Raw genomic sequence first — 27,737 nt, forward strand, 5'->3', positions numbered from 1 at the left:
AACTGAGATGTTTGGTCATCCTCTTTTTAGCTCAAAATCCTGATTTTATAAAAATACATCCGTGACTGCTAATTTCTTCACTGTAATGGAAATTTTAAATAGCAAATGATTTGTTCTGTCTAAAGCATTTTAATCACTCCTGGAAGCTTCTTTCTCACTCTTCGCTGTGGACCCATTCTCCCTATGCCAAAATCAGCCACTTTCTGATTGTCGTCAGATTAGGTATACATGTTTTTGGGCTACATATAAATCCATGTACACTGCATATGTTCTTTTGTGTTTGCTTTATTTTCCTTAACCTGATGCTTTTGAGAGTCATTCATGTTGCTTGTATCAGTAGTTTATTCACTTTTCATTGCTGAGTAGTAGTCCATTGTATGAATGTCTATTGTTCATTTCTATTACAATTTTGTATAATATTAGAACATTACTACTTAGTAAGGAACATTGTCATTATATTGGATGAATATTCATTGTTCATTTCTATTACAATAATATCTTACAACTATGTACAACATTAGAACGTTACTACTAAATAATGAACATTGTCATTACATCATATGAATATTCATTGTTCATTGATAGTATTATTACTACTAAGTAATAACAATTTTTCTCGTTATTCTTATTTTTCTAAGTATTCTAGTCACTAGAGAAAGTAGCTTGCCCCTCTTCATCAAGCTAATTTTTTGTGAATAGCATTAGCATATTACAATTATGTTTCTGGAGCCAACCTACCAATAAATGCTTCTTGGCTGTGGGGAAAAGAACACCCAAAAATCTGAGGCATGTACAGTATTGTTCAATAAGTAGCATTTCATTGTAGTAATAGATCACAGTTAATTCATGGCCCTTGCAACTGGGCTTCTGTTTCAATGTATCCATTCCCCTGTGATGAGTTTTTCAAAGTGGATGTGTCATTTTACACTTTCGCTGGAGACTTTTCAGAGTTCCTGTTGCTCTTAAGTTTAAAAACAGATTTTAAATTGACTCTAATTTATATGGACTCTATTATGGTCTGTATCCCATTATGTAATAAAAATGAATGTAAGAATTTAAAATTTTGAAGTGAATAGGAAAATATCAGTGATATATTGTGAATAGTTTTTTGATGAAAAGGATTTCTAATACTTTGGATATCCTGTGGCTATTTTATTTGTAATGCCAGCCAGCTGGTATAGCCAATCGGTAAAGAAATTTTGCAGTATTTAATAAATGGCGACTGAGTAAGAAACGTTTGAAAAAGTAATATTTACTTTGCTGCAAAATTTGAAACCAGAATTGGTCAGGCAAATAAATTTACAGGATTCCAGCTAAGAGAATGCACTTGAAAAGTTTGTCCTAAGCTTGGTTCTGGGAGAGATTATGAAAGACCCTGATGAGGTTCAGTGTTCAAAAGGTTTCCAGAAGTTTCCCCAATAATTTAAGACCTTTTATTTATGGAATGGTATCTTAAACACATAAATACATTTATGAATTATATAATTCCATAAAGTTAGATATATTATGCTAATATAAGGCCTTACGTAATATGGAAATTTATTTCTCTCTAATATAAATGTCTAAGTTGGCAGTCCAGGGCTAGTGTGATAGTTCCTTAGTCATCAAGGTACCAGGCCCCTTCTCTGTGGTTGCCGTGCTGTCTTCAACATACAGTTTTCAGTTCCTGGTCCTAGGTAGCTGTACCAGCTCCCAATGTCACATATGTATTTCAGCTACCAGGAAGGGGGAAGGAGGAAAGGAAAAGGTATTCTCCTTCTCTTTAAAGAATAACTTGAAGATTGCACGCATTGAATTTCACTTCCCACAGGTCACACATGATCATATGGCCATGACCACACCTAACCACAGAAGAGGCTGAGAAAGCTAGTCTTTGGCTTAAGTGCCTAACTAAAAATTTAATTATTACACAATGACACAAAATGGATATTGAGGGACAACTACCAGTCTCTACCACAATTACTTGCATGGTTTCCAACAGAAGCTATAAATTTTAAGGAGGGGAAGAGATCTATTTGAAATAATTCAGCTGTTTACCCTTTGACTCATAGTCCACTTCTAGGGATCCATTTCGGAGATACTTTGGCAAAATTTTGAAGAAAATGTTATTGGTCACTGCAGTGCCCTTTAAATGAACAAGAACTGGAAACAACACATTTGCCCATCACTAGAGGATTTTAGGTTAGTTGAATAAGCTAAGCTCCATCCATCTGATGGGTCACACTGCGTTGTTTAAAGGAAGGAGACAGATCTCTTTATGTTGTGGTAACAGTCAGGGTTTGATTGGAGAAGCAAAACTAGAAGAAGCAAAATTGGAAGATACAGGAAATATATTCTAAGCATCTGACCATTTGCAGCTGTAAAAACTAGTTAAACAGTCTAAGAAAGATTGTTGCTTCTGTGTTTGGTCCTATAACCTGAAGTCCACGGGGAAGACTGTGAGGAAGGGAAGATGGAAATAAAGTAGGGGGAAACAAGAACAAAATAGAACTTCCTACCATGGATTGGAACTTAGGTCCATCTCTCACCACCTCCAAGCCTTAGTGTAGGAAAAACGTTGGCTGCTAGGAGACCAGGTAGGCAGCTGTTTGAATAGCCTGTTTATGTGATGTCATGGAGAAAGCCTGAATTAGCAGAAGGAAATGGGTTAGAAATTTTTTTTAGATTATATGAAATATTTGGTGTCTAAATGAATTTAAGGAGGGGAAAGGAGAAGGAGGTATTAAGAGTAAGTGTAGAATTAGATTTTCTTTTCTGGTATTAATGGAGGAATAGTAGATTAGATACCCTGAAATAAATGGTGTGTGATTGTGTGTGTGCTGATTTTAAATATATACTGAGCTGGCATGAAAATTAGAACTCTGCAGAGTTCAAAAGCAAAGTGGAGCTCAGAATGATAATATAAACAGATGATGGGAGAATTGATAAACTGGAAGATAAAACCAAAGCAATAACCAGAATATAATCTAGAGAGATAAAGAGAAAGGAAAGAGAGGTTGAATGTAGAGGGACACTGAGAAGGTCTAAATACTTCTTAGGAAACAAACGTGAGTGTATTTCCTAATAATATTCATCAGCAAAATGTTGCTGACAAAAAAGTGATTCCCTGGCATATTTTTGCCACTTTGTCTCATCAGAACTAAACCAGTGCAGTAGGAAATATTTCAGGGAAGCATCAACTACTGCCTGCTTTTCCCTCCTGCAGTGCTATCAAGGTAGAGATGTTATTTTCTCAAGTCTGGAGTAGTAGTCCATATATAAACTCTAAAATAAAGTGGGTAAAGGATACTAGGTAAAATGTTCCTTAGGAAGCTAAAGGTAGGCATCAGAAAGTTAACTTGTCAACTTTAAAAAGAATTTACCTGTAGTGTATAATTTTAATCTGTATCCATATCATTTATATTACTAAATCCTGTTTAAGAATGATTCACTTACAGAGGTAAACACAAGGCTTTTGCTTATGGTTGCAGTGCAGAGCTCTCACTCACTGGTTAATCTGGGCACCTCTGGGTTTCTTCTTTTCCTTGTAGAACATACTCTTTCCATGCTTACTGCCCTTATCTTACCCACTGTGGTTCTGAAGGGGCTGACAGTTATCTTATTGACCTCCATGATCTCAGGACGTGGCCATGTGCCTCAATCTCAGCCATTCTGATTTCTTTTCTGGGATTGTCTATAGTGGAGTCAGAATTTAACTTTCTATGGGTGGTTTGCCTGGGATGACGGGAGACTGTGTCTCCAAGTTACTCTTACTCCTTTAAACTTCCTTTGATTAGTAAGCTTCTTTCACATCTCCCCATTTAATCTCGTTTTAAGTTTAACATACTTTGAGTTTCAGTCTCCTGTAGATTTTACTAACATAATAGATAATTTTGACGAATGCATGATCTTGGCTAGAGAAGAGATGCCTCTTTTAAGATGAAAATATCCTTCGTTAATAGCACAATAAACTGCAGCTGTCATGATTTAACATAGGTACTTCTTTTGTCTTAATAGGTGAAGTAGGAACCCCTTCTGTTTACTCATAATCATATTTCATAAGGTTGCTGAGAGGATTTAAGTGAGATTGTCTGCCTAGTCTTTAAGTGTGCTAGACACTGGGCTATCTTGTGTAGACATGGGGACTATGTCATTTAATCCTCACAACCAGCATATTGGGTCAATTCTGTCATTATCACCATTTTATAGATGAGGAACCTAAGGATTAGGGAAATTAGACAACTTGCCCAAAGTCACACAAGCAGGATTGGGTATATTTAGGACAGATAGTGACTTTAAGAAACTTGCTCAAGCTCACAGAAATAATGAGTGATGGATTTAGGTTTTAAACCAAGACATTTTGACACCAGAGGCTGCTGTCTTTCTAATACTACATTATTTTGCATCCCACCTAATTATTATTGAATGGAGGACATAAATGAAATATAACTTCCTCCAGTGTCCTGGTTTCATGTCAGGAAATAGTTGTCTAGATTTTAAAAGTTTCCCACATAATTAAAATGATCTTATTTTTTATTTTTCACAACAGGGTCTCCCTCTGTTGCCCAGGACAGAGTGCAGTGGTGTGATCACAGCCCACGGCACCCTCAACCTCCTGGGCTCGGGTGATTCAGCCTTTGAAGTAGCTGGGACCACGGGCATGTGCCACCATGCCTCGCTAATTTTCGTATTTCTCAATTTTTTGGGTTTTTGAGAAACTCCATTTTTGAGTTTCTCCATGTTGCCCAGGCTGATAAAATGATCTACTTTTTAACTGAATGGAAATATATACCGATGGCGCTTTTTATCTGTGGGTTCCAGAGCCATAAGTTTAACCAACCACAGATTGAAAATATTTGAAAAAATAATTACACTGAACATGTACAGGACTTTTTCTTGTCATTATTCTCTAAACAATAGAGTATAGCAGCCATTTACATAGAATTTACATTGTATTAGGCATTATAAGTAATCTAGATATGATTTTAAGGATAAGGGAGGTTGTGCATAGGTTCTATGCAAATCCTATGCCATTTAGATCAGGGATCTGAGCATCCATGAATTTTTGTATCTTCAAGAAGTCCTGAACCAATCCCCTCTGCATACCAAGGGATGACTGCACTATTCATAGCCATGCCTTAAGGTAGTACATCCCTATGTAGTATATAGTCCAAGGTTTGAATATATATATATATATATATATTACATTAATTTCTCCATTGGCATAGGATTAATTTGCTTCTTTGAAAGTTATAAAAACTACATGTCACAGTCTGGTCTGGTTACAGGTAGGGGATTTGGGAACCTTTGCACCTTGTAATCATTAGTCATTAAGGGATCTAGTCATATGTCCCCAGATAGAGGCAAAGGCAGCTGGGAAATGTAGTCTTCCTGCATTTGGACGAGAAGAGATGAGGTCGTTTGGCACCTGTGCAGCACTGTGCCAGTCACGGCTCCTGTTGATCTCTCTGACTCCATCATTTCTGGGCCTGATCTCTCTGATTCCATCATTTCTGGGCCTGTGCTCATAAACTGCTCTCTGTGCAAACCTCTGTGCTGTGGTGACTCTCCCGCATGTCCAGCCTTTAGAAATGATTTCTTTCAATTTAGCCATTGACTTTATAAATTGTACAGATGAAAATGAAAATAAGTCATACATTCTTTATGCAGCAGTTTTCTTGAATTTTATTTCTCTTTATTTTGAATATGCAATCAATATATATAAAACTTTAGGTTTCCTGAATGTGGAAGGAGAAAGTAACCTAATAATATTTTCAATTTCCTGATTATTTATTGTAATTATTACATTTGAGTGCAGTGAATCTTTTTAGAAATGGAAGAAGGACATTTAGAAAAGGTAGATAAGGCAGAACAATCTAGCTAGTGTAAAATGTACAAAATAGTGATGATTCAAAAAGAGAATGAGTCAGTGTGACATTATCACATATAAGCATCTTGTGAAGAAGATATTCTTTAATGTCTTTTGGACTTTTGATTTTACTTAATTGAATGACACATGACATCAGTGATATCGAAGTAAATATGACTTTTATCTGTGATTCTTCTAGTGGGAAATCAAGACAGACTACAAGACTAAAACCCTTGTATTGTCTGTCTTGTTTCTAGGATTTCTTGATAATCCAAAAATAGGTAAAAATAAGACATAATGATATTGAGGAACTTTTTTAGCAGATGCACTAACTGTATATGAATTCATATATTTTGAAGAGAAGAACATTATTTAAAATAGCTTTTTAATGGTAGAAGACTTAAAATATTTTTGCCAAGTATCAGTGTACATAAAGAGAGAAATTAATATTTTGTATTTTACGTTAAGCAGATTAATTTGTGCAGGTTAGTATATTTAATACTAGGTACACTCACAAGAGTAAGTTGGATCCATTAATGGGAGAAATTAAATTCATTTGTTGGATTTTTGAATTAGTGTCTAAATTGAAATAATACTTGTACATAATTTAAAAAGTCAAAAAATAGCTTCTAATAAAAAATAGCAGGTCCTTACCTTACCCTGCACCAAATCCATGCATCTTTCCCCACAAGCAATAACTTTTTTTTTTTAAATTATACTTTAAGTTCTACATTACATGTGCACAACGTGCAGGTTTGTTACATATGTATACATGTGCCATGTTGGTGTGCTGCACCCATCAACTCGTCATTTACATTAGGTATATCTCCTAATGCTATCCCTCCCCTCTACCCACTCCCCACAATAGGACCCGGTGTGTGATGCTCCCCTTCCTGTGTCCAAGTGATCTCATTGTTCAATTCCCACCTATGAGTGAGAACATGCGGTATTTGGTTTTCTGTTCTTGCGATAGTTTGCTGAGAATGATGGTTTCCAGCTGCATCCATGTCCCACAAAGGACAGGAACTCATCCTTTTTTATGGCTGCATAGTATTCCATGGTGTATATGTGCCACATTTTCTTAATCCAGTCCATCACTGATGGACATTTGGGTTGCTTCCAAGTCTTTGCTATTGTGAATAGTGCCGCAGTAAACATATGTGTGCATGTGTCTTTATAGCAGCATGACTTATAATCCTTTGGGTATATCCCTAGTAGTGGAATGGCTGGGTCAAATGGTATTTCTAGTTCTAGATCCTTGAGGAATCGCCACACTGTTTTCCACAATGGTTGAACTAGTTTGCAGTCCCATCAACAGTGTAAAAGTGTTCCTATTTCTCCTCATCCTCTCCAGCACCTGTTGTTTCCTGATTTTTTAATGATTGCCATTCTAACTGGTGTGAGATGGTATCTCATTGTGGTTTTGATTTGCATTTCTCTGATGGTGAGTGATGATGAGCATGTTTTCATGTGTCTGTTGGCTGTATGAATGTCTTCTTTTGAGAAGTGTCTGTTCATATCCTTTGCCCACTTTTTGATGGGATTGTTTGTTTTTTTTCGTGTAAATTTGACTGAGTTCTTTATAGGTTCTGGATATTAGCCCTTTGTCAGATGAGTAGATTGCAAAAATTTTCTCCCATTCTGTAAGTTGCCTGTTCACTCTGATGGTAGTTTCTTTTGCTGTGCAGAAGCTCTGTAGTTTAATTAGATCCCATTTGTCAATTTTGGCTTTTGTTGCCATTGCTTTTGGTGTTTTAGACAAGTCCTTGCCCATGCCTATGTCCTGAATGATATCACCTAGATTTTCTTCTAGGGTTTTTATGGTTTTAGGTCTAACATTTAAGTCTCTAATCCATCTTGAATTAATTTTCATATAAGGATTAAGGAAAGGATCCAGTTTCAGCTTTCTACTTATGGCTAGCCATTCTTTATTTTGGCTTAGGATTGTCTTGGCAGTGCAGGGTCTTTTTTGGTTCCATATGAACTTTAAAGCAGTTTTTTCCAATTCTGTGAAGAAATTCATTGGTAACTTAATGGGGATGGCATTGAATCTATAAATTACCTTGGGCAGTATGGCCATTTTCACAATATTGATTCTTCCTATCCATGAGCATGGTATGTTCTTCTATTTGTGTTCTTTTTTATTTCACTGAGCAGTATTTTGTAGTTCTCCTTGAACAGGGCCTTTACATTCCTTGTAAGTTGGATTCCTAGGTATTTTATTCTCTTTGAAGCTATTGTGAGTGGGAGTTCATTCATGATTTGGCTCTCTGTTTGTCTGTTACTGGTGTATAAGAATGCTTGTGATTTTTGCACATTAATTTTGTTTTTTTTTTTTTTTTTTTTTTTTTGAGACGGAGTCTCGCTCTGTCGCCCGGGCTGGAGTGCACTGGCCAGATCTCAGCTCACTGCAAGCTCCGCCCCCCGGGTTCACGCCATTCTCCTGCCTCAGCCTCCCGAGTAGCTGGGACTACAGGCGCCCGCCATCTCGCCCGGCTAGTTTTTTGTATTTTTTAGTAGAGACGGGGTTTCACCGTATTAGCCAGGATGGTCTCGATCTCCTGACCTCGTGATCCACCCGTCTCGGCCTCCCAAAGTGCTGGGATTACAGGCTTGAGCCACCGCGCCCGGCTGCACATTAATTTTGTATCCTGAGACTTTGCTGAAGTTGCTTATCAGCTTAAGGAGATTTTGGGCTGAGATGTTGGGGTTTTCTAAATATACAATCATGTCATCTGCAAACAGGGACAATTTGACTTCTTCTTTTCCTAACTGAATACCCTTGATTTCTTTCTCTTGCCTGATTGCCCTAGCCAGAACTTCCAACACTCTGTTGAATAGGAGTGGTGAGAGAGGGCATCCCTGTCTTGTGCCAGTTTTCAAAGGGAATGCTTCCAATTTTTGCCCATTCAATATGATATTGGCTGTGGGTTTGTCATAAATAGCTCTTATTGTTTTGAGATACGTTCCATCAATACCGAATTTATTGAGAGGTTTTAGCATGAAGGTCTGTTGAATTTTGTCAAAGGCCTTTTCTGCATCTATTGAGATAATCATGTGGTTTTTGTCTTTGGTTCTGTTTACATGCTGGATTATGTTTATTGATTTGTGAATGTTGAACCAGCCTTGCATCCCAGGGATGAAGCCCACTTGATCATGGTGGATAAGCTTTTTGATGTGCTGCTGGATTCGGTTTGCCAGTATTTTATTGAGGATTTTTGCATCAATGTTCATCAGGGATATTGGTCTAAAATTTTCTTTTTTTGTTGTGTCTCTGCCAGACTTTGGTATCAGGATGATGTTGGCCTCGCAAAATGAGTTAGGGAGGATTCCCTCTTTTTCTATTGACTGGAATAGTTTCAGAAGGAATGATACCAACTCCTCCTTGTACGTCTGGTAGAATTCGGCTGTGAATCTGTCTGGTCCTGGACTTTTTTGGTTGGTAGGCTATTATTCAGGCAACAACTTTTAAGTCTTTTAGTTGAAATAGTTGAACTCCAGACTTTAAGAAATGCATTTTTTCTATAAATCATCCGATCTTAGGTATTCTGTCTTAACAAAACGAAATTAACTAAGACAATCAGGTTTGCTAACTGTCAGCTGGATCTTTAACTACAATGAAGTAGTTTTGATACCCTCTGAAGCTTAATTTCTTCTTTTTAGATTAAAAATGTATACAACTGCTGAAAATCAGATAATTTTATTTTGTTGTACACAATGTTATAATTAAGGCATTGGTTTACAATGGCTTACCTTATTTTCTTAAAAAGATTTATTTTTCTCATTATAAAGGTAACACATACTCTATCTGTGAGCCATCGATGCTTAACAAGCCACTCCTAAAACTTAGTGGCTAAGTCAACAACATTCTTTTTATAGCTCATCTGTAGGTCAGCATTTAGACTGGGCACAGCTCAGCAATTCTGGTCTTGTCTTGGCTCCCTCATAGGTATATAGGCAGTTGCAGGTCAGGTGTGGATGGATTTGCTGATCTTAGTTGGGCTATTTCACCAGTTATGGCTGGTAGGCTTTGGTCTATCTGTCTCTTTATCACCCTGTGGGCTAGCTCAAGCTTGTTCACCTGATGGAAGCAGAGGTTGTAAGGCCCTTGAAGCATAGGCTTGGAGTTGACATCCTGTCACTTCTGCTATAGTATGTTGGCCAAAATAAGTCAAAAAGTCAGCCCAAGTTGAAGAGAAGGACAAATAGCATATCTTCATGGGAAAAGATGCATACTCATATTGTGGAAGGATGTGAATACAGGGAGATTTGGATTGTATCTATTGTTTAATCTTTTATATATGTTTGTACTGAAAAGTACAAACAAAGATAAAGGGAACTCATAAGTCCATTCTCTAACTACTGTTGAGTTTTTGTTGTATATACTGTAAGACTGTTTTATCTACACTTTTAAACGTATATTGTTAATCAATTTATTTCAGTTTCTATTTGATTACAAGTCATGTTTGTTTATTTCATATTTATTCTTTTATGAAGTGAAAAGTAGATTTTTATTTCATTCTTAAAATTGCATGGTAGCATTTATTGTAAATTTACAGTTCCAGATATCTAAAGCAAGCAGGACTTCAGCTAATAGGCAATTACTCTCTTTTGTGATGAGAAGGCCCTGATTTAGTATTGAGTAGCAAGAAGAGTCAAAAGGTGTTTAGTCAACTGACAGTGCAGTTGCCTTTGAATTTGTTTGTATATCTTCTGTGACTGACTTAATAAACTGAGCTATTCATGGAATAGGACCCAGTGGAATTTTCTTATACTATGGTATATTCTTAATATTATTCACTTTTCAGGCTAAGTTTGACCATAAGCAGATATCTATTTTTGATCATTAGCTTTAAGGTATTTACATTCTCAATGACTAAGCTTAAGCTATGTGGTAGAGTGATTTATTTTTGTTCCTGAATAAAATTTTAATACCACGAGTCATGTGCTTTCTTTGTAAAAAGTTCCAGTATCACAGAACTACATAGCATAATATAGTGAAAGTTCCCTTTCCCTACTGCCTCATTTTGAACTCCTTTCCTTAAGCCTTTTTCTGTGCCTTTATATTTACATATATATGTGAATATATAGAATACATTTACTTCCATGTAAACAGATTTTGTGTGTGTAACATAAAAATATTGTGTTATAAACATTGTTTTGTAACTTGCTTTGCAAATTGTTTTCTATCCATTTAGTCAAGTATGTGAGTGTATAAAATGTACACACACAAATAATACAAATAAGAGCATGTTACAAATATTGTATAACTTGCTTTTCTTGCCAGTATATTTTTGGTATATTTCTGTATCTATTCATATAGGCTTAGCTGGTTTTTATATTCGTAAAACCATATTCATTTTATAGTCATAAAATTTCTTCACATGTACCTTCACATGTATCCTTTCCCTATTATGGAACAATGAGTCATTTCTAAATTCTGGTTATTTTAAACAATGCTGAAGAAAACATCTCTGCTTATATATATATGTGTATGTAGAAGAAGAAAATTACGCCTGTGTTCTTTAGTGTAAAAACTCTACAGCCTGCATCTCTTAATCCCTTTCTTACTTTCTCTAAGCCCCATATATTCAATTTAGCCCTGAGTAATGCATGATTGATGAAGCCAGATGCTGTGTGTCTAAACAGCAGTTAATAAAAAACTATGGAAGGATAGGGAATCATTGCCACAGGTACTGCAGGGAGGCAAGACTCTATAAAGTAACTATTTGTTACTGAAATCTAAAAATGAAAACAGGAAATACTTGTCAGACATTTAACTTGGTAATTGTAAGAGTGAAAACCTTGTGTTTTTATTTACTTGTGTATCAGAATTTGCCATTTTTTAATTAGAAGAGTTAATTTTTTCAGAGCAGTTTTAGGCTCACAGCAAAACTGAGAGAAAGACACAGAGATTTTCCACATACCCACTGACCTCAAACAAGCATAACCTTCCTCATCGTCAACATCCCCATCAGAGTTGTACATTTTTTACAATTGATGACCTACGTTAACACATTGTCATCACTCAAAGTCCATGGTTTACATCAGTGTTCACTCTTAGTGTTGTACCTTCTATGGGTTGTATAATGACATGTATCTACCACTGTAATATCTTGCAGAGTATTTCCACTGTCCTAGAAATTGTCTGTGCTTCATCTGTTTGTCTCCCCTCACTTCAACCCCTGGCAACCACTGATATCTTTACTGTATCCATAGTTTTATCTTTTCCAGAATGTCATATAATTGGAATCATACAGTATGAAACCTTTTCAGATTGGCTTCCTTCATTTAGTAATATGTATTTAAGGTTCCTCCGTGTCTTTTCATGGCTTGATAACTCATTTCTATTTAATGCTGAATAATACTCCATTGTTTGGAATTAACACAGTTTATTCATTCACCTGCAGAAAAGTATCTTGGTTGCGTCTAAGTTTTGACAGTTATGAATAAAGTTGCTATAAACATCCATGTGCAGCTTTTGTGTGCAAATAAGTTTTCAACTTATTCATCTAGTAGTAATTGTTTTATAAATTTGGGAGCTCCAGTGTTAGGTGCGTATTATTTAGGATTGTGATATTTTCCTGTTGGAGTAGTCCTTTTATCATTATGTAATATCCCTCTTTGACTTTTTAAATTGTTGTTGCTTTAAAGTCCGTTTTGTCTGAGAATACCTACTCCTGCTTGCTTTGGTTTCCATTTGCATGTAATATCTTTTTCCATCCCTTTATGTTAAGTTTATGTGAGTCCTTATGTGTTAAGTAAGTCTCTTGAAGACAGATAGTAGATACTTGGTTGGTGGATTTTTATTTATTCTGTATCTTTTAAGTGGAGCATTTAAGCCATATACATTTAACATTAGCATTGAGATGTGAGGTACTGTTTTATTCGTCATGTTGTTGCCTGAATACCTTTTTTTTTTTTTTTAAGTTATCTTTTTTTTTTATAGGCCTTGTGAAATTTATAATTTAGGGAGGTTCTATTTTGGTATATTTCAAGGTTTTGTTTCAAGATTTAGAACTCCTTTTAGAAGTTCTTGTGGTGCTGGCTTGGTAGTGGAGAATTCTTTCAGCATTTGTTTATCTGAAAAAGACTTTATCTCTCCTCCATTTATGAAGGTTAGTTTTACTGGATACAAAATTGTTGACTGATAATTATTTTGTTTAAGGAGGCTAAAGATAGGACCCCAATCCTTCTTGGCTTGTAGGGTTTCCACTGAGAAATCTTCTGTTATTCTGAGAGGTTTTCCTTTATAGGTTACCTGATGCTTTTGCCTTACAACTCTTAAGATTCTTTCCTTTGTCTCGAATTTAGATCACTTGATGACCATATGCCTAGGAGATGATCTTTTTGCAATGAATTTCCCAGGTGTTCTTTGAGCTTTTTATATTTGAATGTCTAGATCTCTAGCAAGGACAGGGAAGTTTTTCTCTATTATCCCCTCAAATAAGTTTTCTGAACTTTTGGATTTTTCTTCTTCCTCAGGAATACCAATTATTCTTAGGTTTGGTCGTTTAACATAATCTCAGATTTCTTGGAGGCTTTGTTCATTTTTCTTTGTCTTTCGGTTAATTCATAAGCCTTGTCTTTGAGCTCTGAAGTTCTTTCTTCTACTTGTTCTAGTCTGTTGCTGAAACCTTGCAGTGTATTTTTTGTTTCTCTATGTGTGTCTTTCATTTTCAGAACTTGTGGCTGTTTTTTTCTTTATGATATTTATTTTTCTGTATACCTTTTCATCTATATACTGCATTGGTTTTTAAAAAATTTTGTTTTAAGTTTTTTTTTCACCTTTTCTGGTACCTCCTTGAGTACCTTAGTAATGAACCTTCTGAATTCCTTATTTGGCAATGAGAGATTTTTTTTCTTCATTTGGATCTATTGTTGGAGAGCGAGTGTGATCTTTTTGGGGTGTTAAAGAACCTTGTTTTGCCATATTACCATAATTACTTTTCTGATTCCTTCTCATTTTGGTAGACTGTTTCAGTGGAAAGATCTGGAACTCAAGGGCTGCTGTTCAGATTCTTTTCTCCCATGGGCTGATCCCTTGATGTGATGCTCTCCCCTTCACCTGGAGATGGGGCTTCTGGAGAGAGCTGGACTGCAGTGATTGTTACTGTATTTCTTGCTTTAGCCACCCAGCGGGGCTACTGGTCTCTGGGCTGATGCTGGGAAATGTCTGCAAAAAGTCCTGTGAGGTGATCTGTCTTCATATCTCCTAGCTGTGGATGCCAGCACCTGCTCCAGTATAGGTGGCAAGGGAGTTAAGTGTACTCTATGACAGTCCTTGGTTGTCATTTTGTTTAGTGTGCTGGTTTTTTCGAATGCTGGTTATGCCAGCAGTGAAGTTGTTATGTGGCCAGACTTAGAACCTCTGGTTAGCCAGGATGTTGTAGATGGTGGAATTAGCTGTTTTCTCCTTTTTGGAGCAGGATTATTCTGTTATGTCTTGAGTTTGTTGGCCTCTAGCCAGGAACTGGTGCTTTTAAGAGAATGCCAGCTGTGGTAGTAGAAGGGGGATATAAGCTTGTTCTTCGTTGGCCAGGATGAGTACTTGGGTTCCTCAGGCAATGGATGGGGCCCTGGGTGGGGCCCTAGAGTTCTCAAGAGTTTATGTATTTTGGCTTGGGCTATCAGGGTGGGTAGTGAAAACCCATCAGGTGGGGGCAGGCCTAGGCAGGTCTGAGCTCAGACTCTCCTTGAGCAGGGCTTGCTGAGGCCACTGTGGGTGATGGGGTGTGGTTCTCAGGCCAATAGATTTATGTTCCAGGGGCATTATGGCTGTCTCTGCTGTGTCATACTGGTCACCAGGGAAGGGGAGGAAGCCGGCAGTGACAGTCCTCACCCAGCTCCCATGCAGCAAGCAAGGTCAGTCTTACTCCTGCCATGCCCCACCAACAGCACACGTTTATATTCAGGCAGCTGGGGAACAGGAATAGATCTTGCCCCAGACTGCAAGCCTTCCTGCTGAGAAAACAAGCAGGGCTCTCAGGCCTTGCCCTTTTCCATCTGCCTGCACCATCAGCTGTGGCTTTTGTGCTTTTATCTACAAGTTGTATCTGTACTTCCTGTTTGCCCCCGGACTCTGCTCAGGAAAATTTGTACTCAGTTGAAAGTATTATGAAGTTCAACTAGAAGCTTCTTTTAACTTATGCCCACTCCTCCCTAATTCCACTGGCTGCCTTCCCTAAGGACCCCTGTGAGATAAGTCAGGGATGGCTTTCTCTGGTTTGAGCTGGGGACTGGGAGTGCCTACAGGTCGCTTCCCGCTCCTTCTTCTACTTTGATATTTCACTTGGCTGCCTAAATCCATTTTAACTTCAGATGAGGTTAAATTCTTCTCCTGTGATCTGGATTTTTAGGTTCCCCAGTGGGGATGTCTGTTCCGAGGCAGACGTTTCCCCCACTCACACCTTGGGAACTCACAGTTTTCCAGCTGTCTCATGGAGTTTGCAGTGTCAGGCTACTTCTTTCAAAGGGTCAGTAAATTGTTTTGGTTTTCCTCGTAGGTTCTTGAGGTGGTTCTTGGAGGAAAAGTTTACAGTGTGAGTCTCCACACACTGTTCTGTCTGTCCACATGGCAACTACATGTTAGTTCTGTCTTGTATCCACCATTTTCTCCATGTTGGTAATTTAGATCTTTGTATTTCCTCTAGCTTTTAAAATTTTAGTAGTAAAAAATTTTCTTTGCAGTATCATTTGAATTTTGAATGTGTTAATACATGAATTTAGAATCATGTCTGACACATAGTAAATACTTAATAAATGTTAATGTTGTTGTTAAAAGTTGTTGCTATTATTCTCATATAAAAATCTCCAATGATTTATTTTAATATTAACTCTTAAACTAAGCTTTTATTCAGAATGTTGGGGCATGAGAACTAATTAGAAGAAGTATTCTAACTCAGTAGAGAGGTAGGAGTAAGGGTCTATAGAACATTAGCAAGCAGGGTCAGCTGATATTTAGCCAGTTTCAGGGTTAGTCTAAAACTACCAACAGAGTAAACAGACAACCTATAGAAAGGGAGAAAATATTTGCAAACTATGCATCTGACAAAGGTCTAATATCCAGAATCTATGAGGAACTTAAACAAATTTACAAGCCAAAAACAACCCCAAGCAAGAAAGTGGGCAAAGGACATGAACAGACACTTTTCAGAAGAAAAACAATCATGTAGCCAACAAGCATATGAGAAAATGCTCAACATCGCACATCGTTAGAGGAATGCAAATCAAAACCACAATGAGATACCATCTCACACCAGTCAGAATAGCTATTATTAAAAAGTCAGAAATTAAGAGATACTGGTGAAGTTCTGGAGAAAAGGGAACATTTATACACTGCTGGTGGAAATGTCAACTGGTTCAGCCATTGTGGAAAGCAGTTTTATGTTTTCTCAAAGAACTTGAAAAAGAATTACCATTCAACCCAGCAATCCCATTATTTAATATATACCCAAAGGAATATAAATCATTTTACCATAAAGACACATGCATGTTTATATTCATTGCAGCACTATTCACAATAGCAAAGACATAAAATCAACCTAAATGCCCATCAATGATAGACTGGGTAAAGAAAATGTAGTGTATATATACACCATGGAAAACTATACAGCCATAAAAAAGAATGAGATCATGTCCTTTGCAGGAATATGGATGGAGCTGGAGGCCATTATCCTTAACAAACTAACGCATTAACAGAAAATCAAATACCACATGTTCTCACTTGTAAGTGGAAGGTAGACATTGAGTACACACAGAAAAGCGGACAACAGATACTGAGGGCGTGCTTAAGGGTGGAGGGTGGAAGGAGGGTGAGGATCAGAATAATACCTATCACTGAGGTTGGTGGATCGCTTGAGCCAACGGTTCGAGACCAGCCTGGACAACATGGTGAGACCCCCGTCTCTACAAAAAAAATGCAAAAGTTAGCCGGGCTTGGTGGTGTGCTCCTGTAATGCCAGATTCTTGCGAGGTTGAGATGGGAAGATCACTTGAGCCTGGGAGGTGGAGATTGCAAGTGAGCCGAGATTGCACCACTGCACTCCAGCCTGGGCGACAGGGTGAGACCCTGTCTTAAAAAACCCTCCAAAACCCCAAAACCCAAAAAACAAACTACCAATCACTTACTATGCTTATTACCTGGGTGATGAAATAATTTGTACACCAAGCACCCCTGACATGCAGTTTACCTATATGGCAAACCTGTACATGTACCCTTGAACATAAAATAAAAATAAAAATAAGTTTTCTGAAAAGGGAGGAATTGTTTTTGCAGTATAGTAGCCATTGATGGGGTGGTTCAGATTTAGCAAGAGAGGTGGATAGAAACAGTTGCTGGGTCTATGGTCATATGAGGGCCACTGTGGTACATTTTTAGTCTTTCTGGGACTCTCACAGATTATTTAGGATTATTTACAACATATTCTAACATATTTGTGAGTATATTTTATCATTTTAAATCAAGCCATAATCTTCCACTTTTTGGCTACAGCCCATTCCTAATGTGTTTCTCAGAACGTGTGCAAAGTCAAATATCTGGAAGTCAAATATTTACTTACATTTAATAAATAGATTTCCTTACCAAGAGAGCTAAAATAAAATTCTGTTTAAACTTCACCTTTTATACATGGTTGTCAGTGATATAGTTTCCAACATTTTATATATACCTTTAATTTTTTTCCTTTTGAATTCATCAATTCAAGTGACTTAAATGCACTGAGCATCCAGCTGAGGTTAAAAATTTTCTGTGTGCAACATAGCAAGTAATTTCTTACTTGCCTCCGATTTTACAATATTTTCTTTGCTGATAAGAGTGTTTTCACTTTTCTGTTGTTTACTTATAAAGTATTAAGGGCAAATAAGAATTCTAATAGTACAGAAACATTGCTATACAGGCAGTGACATTAACAATGCCAAAACTGAACACTTGACTAGTGGAAAGGGTGTTGGGCTTCCATTCTTATAGCTAGCTTACCTTCAGAATTTCAAATTTAGAATAAAAGGCATATAATAAGCCCTTTAGGAGTTTTCATCTACACTGTATATATAAGTGTGTGTTGAGCATAAGTTGAAAATATGAAAATTTAGGTCTGACTATACTTAGAGACAGATAGGTGGAAAACACTAAACTCTTAAGGCCATTAGGTGTTTAGTAATTTTCATGTATATTTACTTTTTAAAGCTAGAAATAAAGTTGTAGGCTTATAAAAATTACAGTAGAGAAAATTTTCTCAGGGATATATAATAATTTAGGACATTTATTAATTTTATTAATGCTCTTTCAGCATCTCTCAGTGTTGAACTTGAATTTATGAATTCTAGCTAATTTATATATCCCTAGCACTGAATATAGCTAGGGTATGAAGTGATTAATATTGGACTACAAATCACAGTTTCTGGCTATATAAGTAAACTTGGAGTTCTTCATTTTTTGTAGTATTAATCCATGATTTAATATGAAGGAATTTATGTTCAAGAAAAATACAGATTTCTAATGGAGGAGTGATATACAGCAATGCACTGAGGCAGATTGTGGATGATAAGTATGTATAGATTCCACCTGCTTTATGGAATGTAAAACTTGATTAGTGTGTAAAAAATTCATTTGAGAAAATGGTAAGGAATTGCTGGGAATCTGTGAGAGAAAATTCTAGATTTAACTCTTTGATCAATCTCAGGAAAAACAGCCATTATATAATCTTAGGTTATATTTTCTGTTTTAAAACAAATATGGCAGGCATAACACCTCCCTTTTTAAAATACACATTTTTTGCAATTTTTCAAGACTTATGGAAAGGATCAAGCTTGATATATGTTTATATTTAATATTTCTGAAACCCATTTTGGGCAGATTTGTATCTGCTGTAACAGTGGTTATGAGCTTGGACCGCAGAGTGGCCACACTATAACCAAGTTCTTTCATATGTCTTTGCCTGTTTTCTCAACTGTAGCATTGGATAAATCTAGTATTAGTCACATTGAGTTGTAAGGATAAGAGGTGATACTTTAAAGGTGCTTAAACGTGCCTAATATGTTGAAAGGGCTCACTAAATATTAGCCTTTCTCATTACTATTAATATATTGGAGTCTTTATTTCTCATCAAAGGTGACCTTTTCATCTAAGTGCTATTTATAATTTAAATCTCTGTTGGGTCTTTGTTAGTTGTCTGTCATCCTCACACTTGCCCTTCTGTGTTTTCTTCTGTAATTCATGGGCTGGAAACAAGTTAACTGTATTTTCCTCACCCCCTTGCAAGCTGACTTTCATTAGAGGGTGGGAGGAAGGTAGAAAGGAAGCCATTGTGGTGTTTGAGGCAGCTTTGGCAGTGGCAGTTGAGGAGACTTTTCTGTGCTGCAGTGACCGTTGTTCCACAGTGTAGATGGCAGCGATGTTGGTGGTAGGACATTTAATAGTGATGGCTCTGCTCAGCAGCAGCCAGTGGTGGTTCCAGCACTGATAGTGGCACCTGTGAGCTGTTGGGTCTGGCTCAGAGATGGTAGCTGCTTCCTGGTTTGCATTGTTTGCATGCAAACATCCCTGGTTTGCATTGTTTCACCATTTGTTACCCTAGACCTTCCAACATCTTTGTAACAGATTCCCTGAATTAAATTAAATTTTTCTGGAGAGGTTGCCCTCGAGAAGAGGGTGTTCATCAATGAAATCAACAGCTATCATTTAATGTTAGATATGCAATAAGGAATTTTGCAGTCTAATAAATATAGCATGTATTCCCCATATATCTTTCTTACCTGAAAATAATTGTCTTTTGTTGTCAGTGTGTCCCAGTGACTTTTTCTGTCTCGTCTGCATTTAGGAAGTCAGTGGACACAGCTCATGCTTGGTGTCTAGTGGGAATTGTTGCTCCTCATGGGTAATATTGGATTTATGAAAACTGAGGGACTTACATTACCAAAAGCATGATGTGAAAAATATATTACATATATACTAATATTTCAATGATTTAAAGTCATCTACGCAATAGAAGCCACTATATTTCATTGATTCTAAGCTACCCCTTCCCCCCTCATATTTTAATCTCTCTGATATTGGATTGTGACTTAAAAACAATGGCATATTGCAGTCATCTCATCCAGTGGCCAGTAGTTGCTGTTATCTGCTTATGTGCCAAGATAAAAATCATAATATAGCTTAGAATAAAATTCCAGAGACACCAGAGAAGGTGTCTCTTTTGACAAGTTGAAGACTCTTTTGACAAGGAGATGCTAAATGGTTGTGGTGAGATAGAAGGGTGGGGGAAGTGGGAAATCACAGTAGTTTAACAACCCTTGGAAGCAGGAGTCTAAAGTAAGCTGTGCCTAATTGCTGAGCTAGTTTGAGAGCCTAGCATCAATCTTTTAAGTTTTTAAATGAATTCATTTAAAAAAGCACTGCATCACTGATGTGCTTGGTGACACAGAAAATGAGATTCTCTGGAGAAATGTGGACACTGATGATTATATGTCAAAGAGTGAGAAGAGTTACATTTGGATTTCTTCATGAATTTTAGGAATTGATTAAACCAACTTATTTTGCTTATGTTTTGTTTTTATGTCTGTGTCAGTGTGATAGATAATAAAAACCCATATCTAATTAAGTTTACAATTTTTTTCAATAAGAATAAAATAAAAATTCTATAAAGTGTATCAGTTTAATTAGCAGTTTTTTTCCCTAATGGTTCATACAACAATGATGCACTTTATTGAAATATTTTTTCTGTCTCTGTATAATTCTTTTTGTTAGGTGGTATTTTTTCCCTTTTAAACTCTATGTGCTGATGTAGAATGGCTTTAAAATATCTCCCTTTCATTCAGTGTTCAATTTTTTTTGTCAGTTTTCCAATTTGCCTTGTAAAATTTATACCCTATGAACAAAATTTATTCTATATGTGTAACTCCTTGCTATAGAAAATGCTTTGGCAAATATTTACCAAAGGAATTCAAATATATTAAACATGGAAGACAAACAATTGCCATTAAAATTGGTGATAGGAGAACTTTTCCTACACTATGAAATGCTGCATACTAGAGAGTACAGTAAACAAATGAACAAAAAACCATAAGGGTAATTGCAAAGATTAAATAAGTTGTGTTATAAATGTGGCCAAATTTTAATGTGTTATGTATTAAATATACTGATGCATATTATAGAGTATCAGTCTCATCAAAGCTTCTTTTTTTGTTTACATTAAATGAGACAGGGAAATGTAATTAAGTCAATTTGGAAATTTTCTAAGAAATATGAAGGTGCCTTATCATATCATTACTTTTGTGATTTATATTTGCCAACTTGGTTTTTTTTTTTTTTTTTTTTTTTTTGAGATGGAGTCTTGCTCTGTTGCCCAGGCTGGAGTGCAGTGGTGTGATCTCAGCTCACTGCAACCTCCATCTCCCAGGTTCAAGCAATTCTTATGCCACAGACTCACGAGTAGCTGGGATTATAGGCATGTGCCACCATGCCCGGCTAATTTTTTTGTATTTTTAATAGAGATTGGATTTCATCATATTGCCCAGACTGGTCTCGAACTCCTGACCTCAAGGTGATCTGCCCACCTCGGCCTCCAAAAGTGCTGAGATTACAGACATGACCCACTGCACCCAGCAAATATTTGCCAACTATTTTGAAAAGATTCCTAATTTATCTCATTATGCAAAAGAACTAGAAAGTGAGACTTGCCAGTTAATTATTGAAGAAAAAAATTGGACTGCATTTGAGTTTAAATGGGTCCAAGCCTTTAGGTTTCAAGTTAATATTGCTGTTCAGTTAAAAATAACAGATGATTTTTTTAAAAAAAATTTTTCAGTGTTAGTGATAATAAGAAAACATTACCCTCTGAAACAATAACAGTATAAAACATTTACGACCTTAAAATCATGTTTTATATGTAAAAGTATCTCAGTTTAAGAAGTCTCCTGGCCAGGCATGGTGGCTCACGCCTGTAATCCCAGCACTTTGGGAGGCCAAGGCTGACGGATCACCTGAGGTCAGGAGTTCAAGGCCAGCCTAGCCAACATGGCGAAACCCCATCTCTACTGAAGAATACAAAAATTAGCCAGGTGTGGTGGCAGGCACCTATAATCCCAGCTACTCAGTAGGCTGAGACAGGAGAACTGCATGAACGCGGGAAGTGGAGGTTGCAGTGAGCTGGGACCGTGCCAGTACACTCCAGCCTTGGCAACAGAGCGAGACTGTCTCAGAAAAAAAAAAGAAGTCTCCTGGTTACATGCAAGGTATTAGCTGATTATGACTTGATATAATGATTTTTAGACTGTTCATTGGTCATTGTTTTTCATTTAGTGGTCAAGAGTGTCTAGCAAAATGCTGACTGGCATATGCAGATACTGAATTTACATCTTCATATATTCATGTCTCTCGATATTCAGAACTCAGTTAAATTTATCCAGGAAGATAAGGAGGTCATAAATAGTATACCAAATGTGGCTTTGCTTCTTTTACAGTTAGAGAGCTTTGTTAATATCCTCATTTTCTTTATTTGTACTAGCATTTCCAAATAGAATTTGTTTCACAAGGAAGTATCAATGTATAGTCTCTGTCAGGCCTTGCATTAGTCCCAGTTTCTCATAGTTGATTTTCAATGGCTTTTCAAATTTGGTATACTTTCTATTATATCACAACTTATTTTCCCAACCGTCTAATGGAGACTTGTTAAGGTGGGTCAACCTCATTTTTGTTTTTGAGTTTAATATTACAAATTTTGTTGAAATTTTTATTTTGAAGTAGTTCAAACAAAAAGATTGCAAAAATAGTATGAAGAATTCATACGTACTTTTCACTCAGCATTCCCCCATGTTAACTTCATAAATAACCACAGTAATATTGATAAATATCAGGACATTAGCATGGATACAATACTATTAACTGCTCTATTCACTTAATTCCATTTTCCTTAATTGCCCCACCAATGTCCTTTCTTTGGACTGAGATTCTATCCAGAGTTTTCATTTATTGTTCTTTCTCCTAAGTTTCCTTTATTCTGGGGAAGACAGTTCCTTGTCCTTTTTGTCTGTCATGGTCACGACATTTGGTCAGCTCTTTTGTAGACTGCTCCTCAAATTGGGTTTGTTTGATGTTTCCTCGTGATTAAACTCAAGTTATGTCTTTCTGGCAAGAATATTATAGAAGTGATAGAGTGTCCATTCCAGTGCTTCATATGAGATGACGTGGTGTTGTGCCCAGCTTACTTGTTTTCACTCTTCTGTTATGAATATGTACCCCACTGCTAAGAATGCCAGCTTTTTGGCTTCGTGCATCTAATTATATTCATTTTTCAAGATTTGCCTTTTTAAAATGGTTTTCTCTATTTGCTCTACTTCATTTGATCTCTCACTTCTTTGCATTCCATTTGCCATAATACTCAATAAAACCTTGTCATACTGATGGCTTGAAAGTCTATGTTATGTTGTGGGAGCCTCACCCACTGTTGCTCCCAGGAGACCTCGTTGGTTTATTCCCTTGGGACATTGAGACTTTTGTACCAATTTATTTTCTCCAAACATGCTCTCAATAATCATATGGGTTAAGTACTACCAAAGTTTGGCACTTAATTATTATTTTATTTATTGAAAGTTAATTTTATCTTCTAATTAGATGGTATCTTCTTGCCATCATGGACAATTCTACGGATTTTTTTTTTTTTTTTTGATTACTTGGAGAGAGAAGCAAGTATTTTTAATAGTATGTTGATTTAGTCTGTTAAATCAACATACTATTTAATAGTATGTTGATATAGACTATTAATTTTTAGATTTTTTTCAATAATTTAAGGTGAAGAGGGGAGGAAAAGATTGGATACATCTGTGCTTAGGGAATAATTTAAAAGTGATTACTAGAAGAAAGTACACTTAGTTTTCTTGTTCATGTATTCTTTCTTATCTCTAGCATTAGTGGTGAAAGTAAGTGTTGGTATAGAAGTGAAAATTGTCAAAAAAAAGACTGATTAATAACCTCAAAGCTGAAAGGAGATTACTAATTCAGAAAATGACAGTTATAAAATAGAAATCCGATATTAGTTTATAGTTGATTATCAGTTTTATACAGAAAATGATAATAGTGATAAGAATAACTCTTCTTTATAGCCTTAATGACTCTGCCATTGAATTACTTCAAATTGTGATGATGTTTTCTTCCTAAGAGCTGATTAATTTAATGTGTTCACATTTTTGTTCCAATAATGGTCTTAAGATTACAGGTGGAATACTGGGACACAAAAATAATATAATATTTTGTCAGAGACTACCAAACTCATTAGATGCAGAGACAAAGCCACAACTGGGTTTCTGGTTGGGTGGATTTACCCCCCTCCTACCTTTCCCCATTAGACTGAATTTTAACAAACCAGATAGGCTTTCTCAGGTATGGAGACTTCGAATATGCTGTTGGAATCAGACAGCATGAGCTAACATATTTTAGAAATATACTTGACTTCATTTTAAAAAGAGAACATTTATGTTTTCTCACTATTTCATGTGTAATGCAATATAAATAAAGCTCTATCCGAGTTTCATGTTTGTGAGGAAACTAGCATTACTGCAGATTAGTGACAGGGCAGAGAAATGACCTTATTATCTCTGTAATGGTAATAGTGTGCTTCACAGGGGAGCTTGTGTTGTTAAGAGTGAGTTGTTATTTTCTCGCAGATGCTTTCTGTACAAGTTATTAATATATTAAATCAGAAGGATTGGAAAGTGCTGTCTAGGGACTTAGGAATATAATTTATAAGTTTCAGTATTCACCTTTACTTGAAATATCATGTTAATCTGATTTTGTAGATGTATACACAAGCATAAGCATGGTTTCACACGTCAATTTCTTTGCGCATCCCTTTTCTTTCTTTATGGAATATCCTATTTTTCCTGTGTCAAGTACCTCTGTCTCTAAGACCCACAGCAGTTGTATCCTCTGTGATGAAACCTTCTATCCCTGTAACCAAGTTGTTGCTTCCCTTTAGATTCCCAGAGCAGTTTGTTCCCATTGCTATGCTATGTTTTTATTTGTTGGCTGATAAATCTCTTTCCATCTTTGTGACTCACAGTCGAGTGTGTGCTTCTCAATGGCAATTCAGTTTTTCAGTTCATATTCCAGCATCTTGCATGATGCCTGCATATGTTGAATATGCAGCAACTATTAAATGAAAAATGTATGTTAAACTTGGTATAATTAATATATATATATTATTTAGACACCTAACCTCTTCCAAAAATGTGTTTAAGATGGATTATAAGCAATATAGCAAATTAGAAGAAAACTGGAAGAAAAAAGGAGGATGGGAAATAGAATGGGGCCAAGGATGAGCAAATTCACACCAAGAATCTCTAAGTGAATCTGTAGTGTGAATGAGAATATGCGTTAAAAAAATCTATCCTGTTTGATAATTGCATTTTTACAATTTTGGCCTTGAAAAGATTTCTTGTTTTTCCAAGTTGTTCATTTTGTCACTGTTTATCTGATGCTGAAGTGTTTATCTGAGGAATGCTTATTAGTTCTAAGATTCTAATGTAATCAGCATATGGTGAAATGGAGTGGCATCAGTTCGTCCCACTTCTGTGAAAATAGGAATCTGTAATATGACTGTGTGTGGTGCTCTTTAGCTTCTGAAGATTTGTGCTCTAACTCCTGTCACCTGCTCCCTTTTACAAAGCACATAGCCGTGGGGTAGGAATGCAAGAAAGCTAACTTGAAATAACAATCTTTTCCTGGAATAAATATGTTTTAAATTAAATTTGACCAAGAAGTACCTATGAATTCTAGGTTGCTCTCCAGGTGACTTGTTTGCCAAATTTAAATAAATGGACATATTTAAATGAATTCTTATTCTGTTCTCAGGATAACATTTAAGCAAATCTAAGAAGAAGTTTTTTTTTTTTTTTTTTTTCTTATTCTCAGTATGGTGTTTTTAAAATAGAGAATAAAACTTGGTTTGTTTTGTTGTTCCTTAGTTAATTGTTAAAATAATGAGGCCTTATTATTTGGGGTAATTTATTTAAGACAATAGAGCAATTAATCGCTCACTGGCAACCTGACAAAGGAAGTGGGCCAAGATGCCAACCCATTTCTTGTGATCTGCCAGCCCTTAAGAGTCGTGTGCTCCAGGGATTTGCTAATTGCCAGCTGGCAACTGATTTACAAGGCGGGAAAGACAAGACTCTTGAATCGTGGCCACTTACAAGTAAGATGCAACGTGTACTGGCTTTAAGCCTTGTCTACTGGCATTCAAATGTTGCTGCCAGGGGAGAGACTTGATGATGGCAAGGAGCCTATGTGCTATCTTTGGTGTGTTTTTCCGATGTCATCAGCATTGTTCTTGACCCTCAGTTTGGTTTAACAATTAAGACCTGCTAAATAGAATATAATACTCCAGTGATATATGTGTGTCTCCCTGTCTGTTTGTCCACCTGCCTGTCCATTCATCTATCTATCTGTCCATCCATTCATCCATCCATCCATCCATCCATCCATCCATCCATCCATCCATGCAATGAATACTGGGGTTAAGCCATCAATGAATGGGCTGGAATTAACCTCTGAAAGCATTGTTTACAATTGGGGCTGGCAATCTTCTTCTGTAAATGAACAGATAATAAATATTTTAGGTTTGTGGACCATACTGTCTCTGTTGGAACTAGTCAGCTCTGCTGTTGTAGGGTAGAAACAGCTGTAGACACTGTGTTAATCAATGGCATGGTTGTGAGCCAATGAAATACTGTTTCCAAAAAAATCAGCTTGCAGCTATAGTTAGCCCACCCCTCAATTAGACAGTGGAAGTATCTGAGTCAACATAGTTTGGGAGCTACACAAAAGCTTTTAAAGAAGTGCTTTAATGCTTATAAGTTTTCTAACACTGCTTTATGTTCCAGGTTTGTTAGCTTAATTATTGTCTGTTTCGGGATATATCTAAAAAACTTAATTTTATAGATATTACAGTTTTCTTTTTTATTTAAGCATATTAATCATTTAAATGATATTCAGCTCTCTCTGACACTGGTTATATAAATGTCATTGGATTGGAAATCTACAAAAAAACAAGGAATAAAATTCACCACTGTATCACCCACAAAGCACCATTACATTTAATAGTTTTTACTTATAAACATGATTTTAAAAACTACTTTGACATGGAAGTATGGTCAAGATACATTGATGAGTGAAAAAAATGCAGATTGTAGAAGAGTTCTGAACAGTATATATGATTTGATTCTATTTGTGAAAAGAAAAAAGATTATATATGTGTACACTAGCATATGGTAAATATCTGAGTAGATATGGAATCAGTTCTTAGTTTTCAAGCAAATGAAATCAACTTTCCAGTATAAGCAGAAGAAATTTATTGAAGGATAAATAAATAACTCACAGATTCCTGGAATCCCCAAGAATCAGGTTTAGAGGCCATATATTTAGAAGCAATACCCCAAATAATTGGTTCTGCAAAGAGGCCCTGGCAACTGTCAGTCTGAATCCGTGATACCACTAAGCCTAGATGCTGGATTTGCCTCCACTGTTACGAGTATTCCAGAATAAATTCTAGACAGTTACTGCTCTTCTGTGTCATCAGCTTCCAATTCAGAGTCTGCTGTGGATGCATTGGATTGCCAGAGCCCATGTTTTGTGCCCTGGCTGCAGAGGAACCTTAGCGGGGAAGCATGTGGAATTCACTTCTGTAGTGGACAAAGGGCCCTGCCTCCTAAGGTAGAAGATTTACCAAATGTAGGAAGAGGATTCAGAATCTTGGATGCCAGAAAGAATGAGAGCTGTCTACAGCAGACACCTGGGAAATTGTTAGCATTGGTTACTTCTGGATGGTGGAGTTGGAAGGGCTAACTGGGAGCCTTCCAGAGGGAGGCTTTTACTTTAATTTTACTCTTCTGTCCTTTT

The 27,737-nt window shown here is 36.5% G+C and overlaps 1 protein-coding gene across 6 annotated transcripts in view; it reads left to right on the forward strand.

Annotated features, from left to right (window-relative positions):
- The window catches only part of BCKDHB (branched chain keto acid dehydrogenase E1 subunit beta), a 289,273-nt gene that overhangs the window by 63,441 nt on the left and 198,095 nt on the right, over positions 1-27,737 (forward strand). The gene's annotated exons all lie outside the window — the stretch shown is intronic.

Source organism: Rhinopithecus roxellana, chromosome 4 (assembly GCF_007565055.1).
Source record: "Rhinopithecus roxellana isolate Shanxi Qingling chromosome 4, ASM756505v1, whole genome shotgun sequence".
Taxonomy (NCBI): Eukaryota; Metazoa; Chordata; class Mammalia; order Primates; family Cercopithecidae; genus Rhinopithecus; species Rhinopithecus roxellana.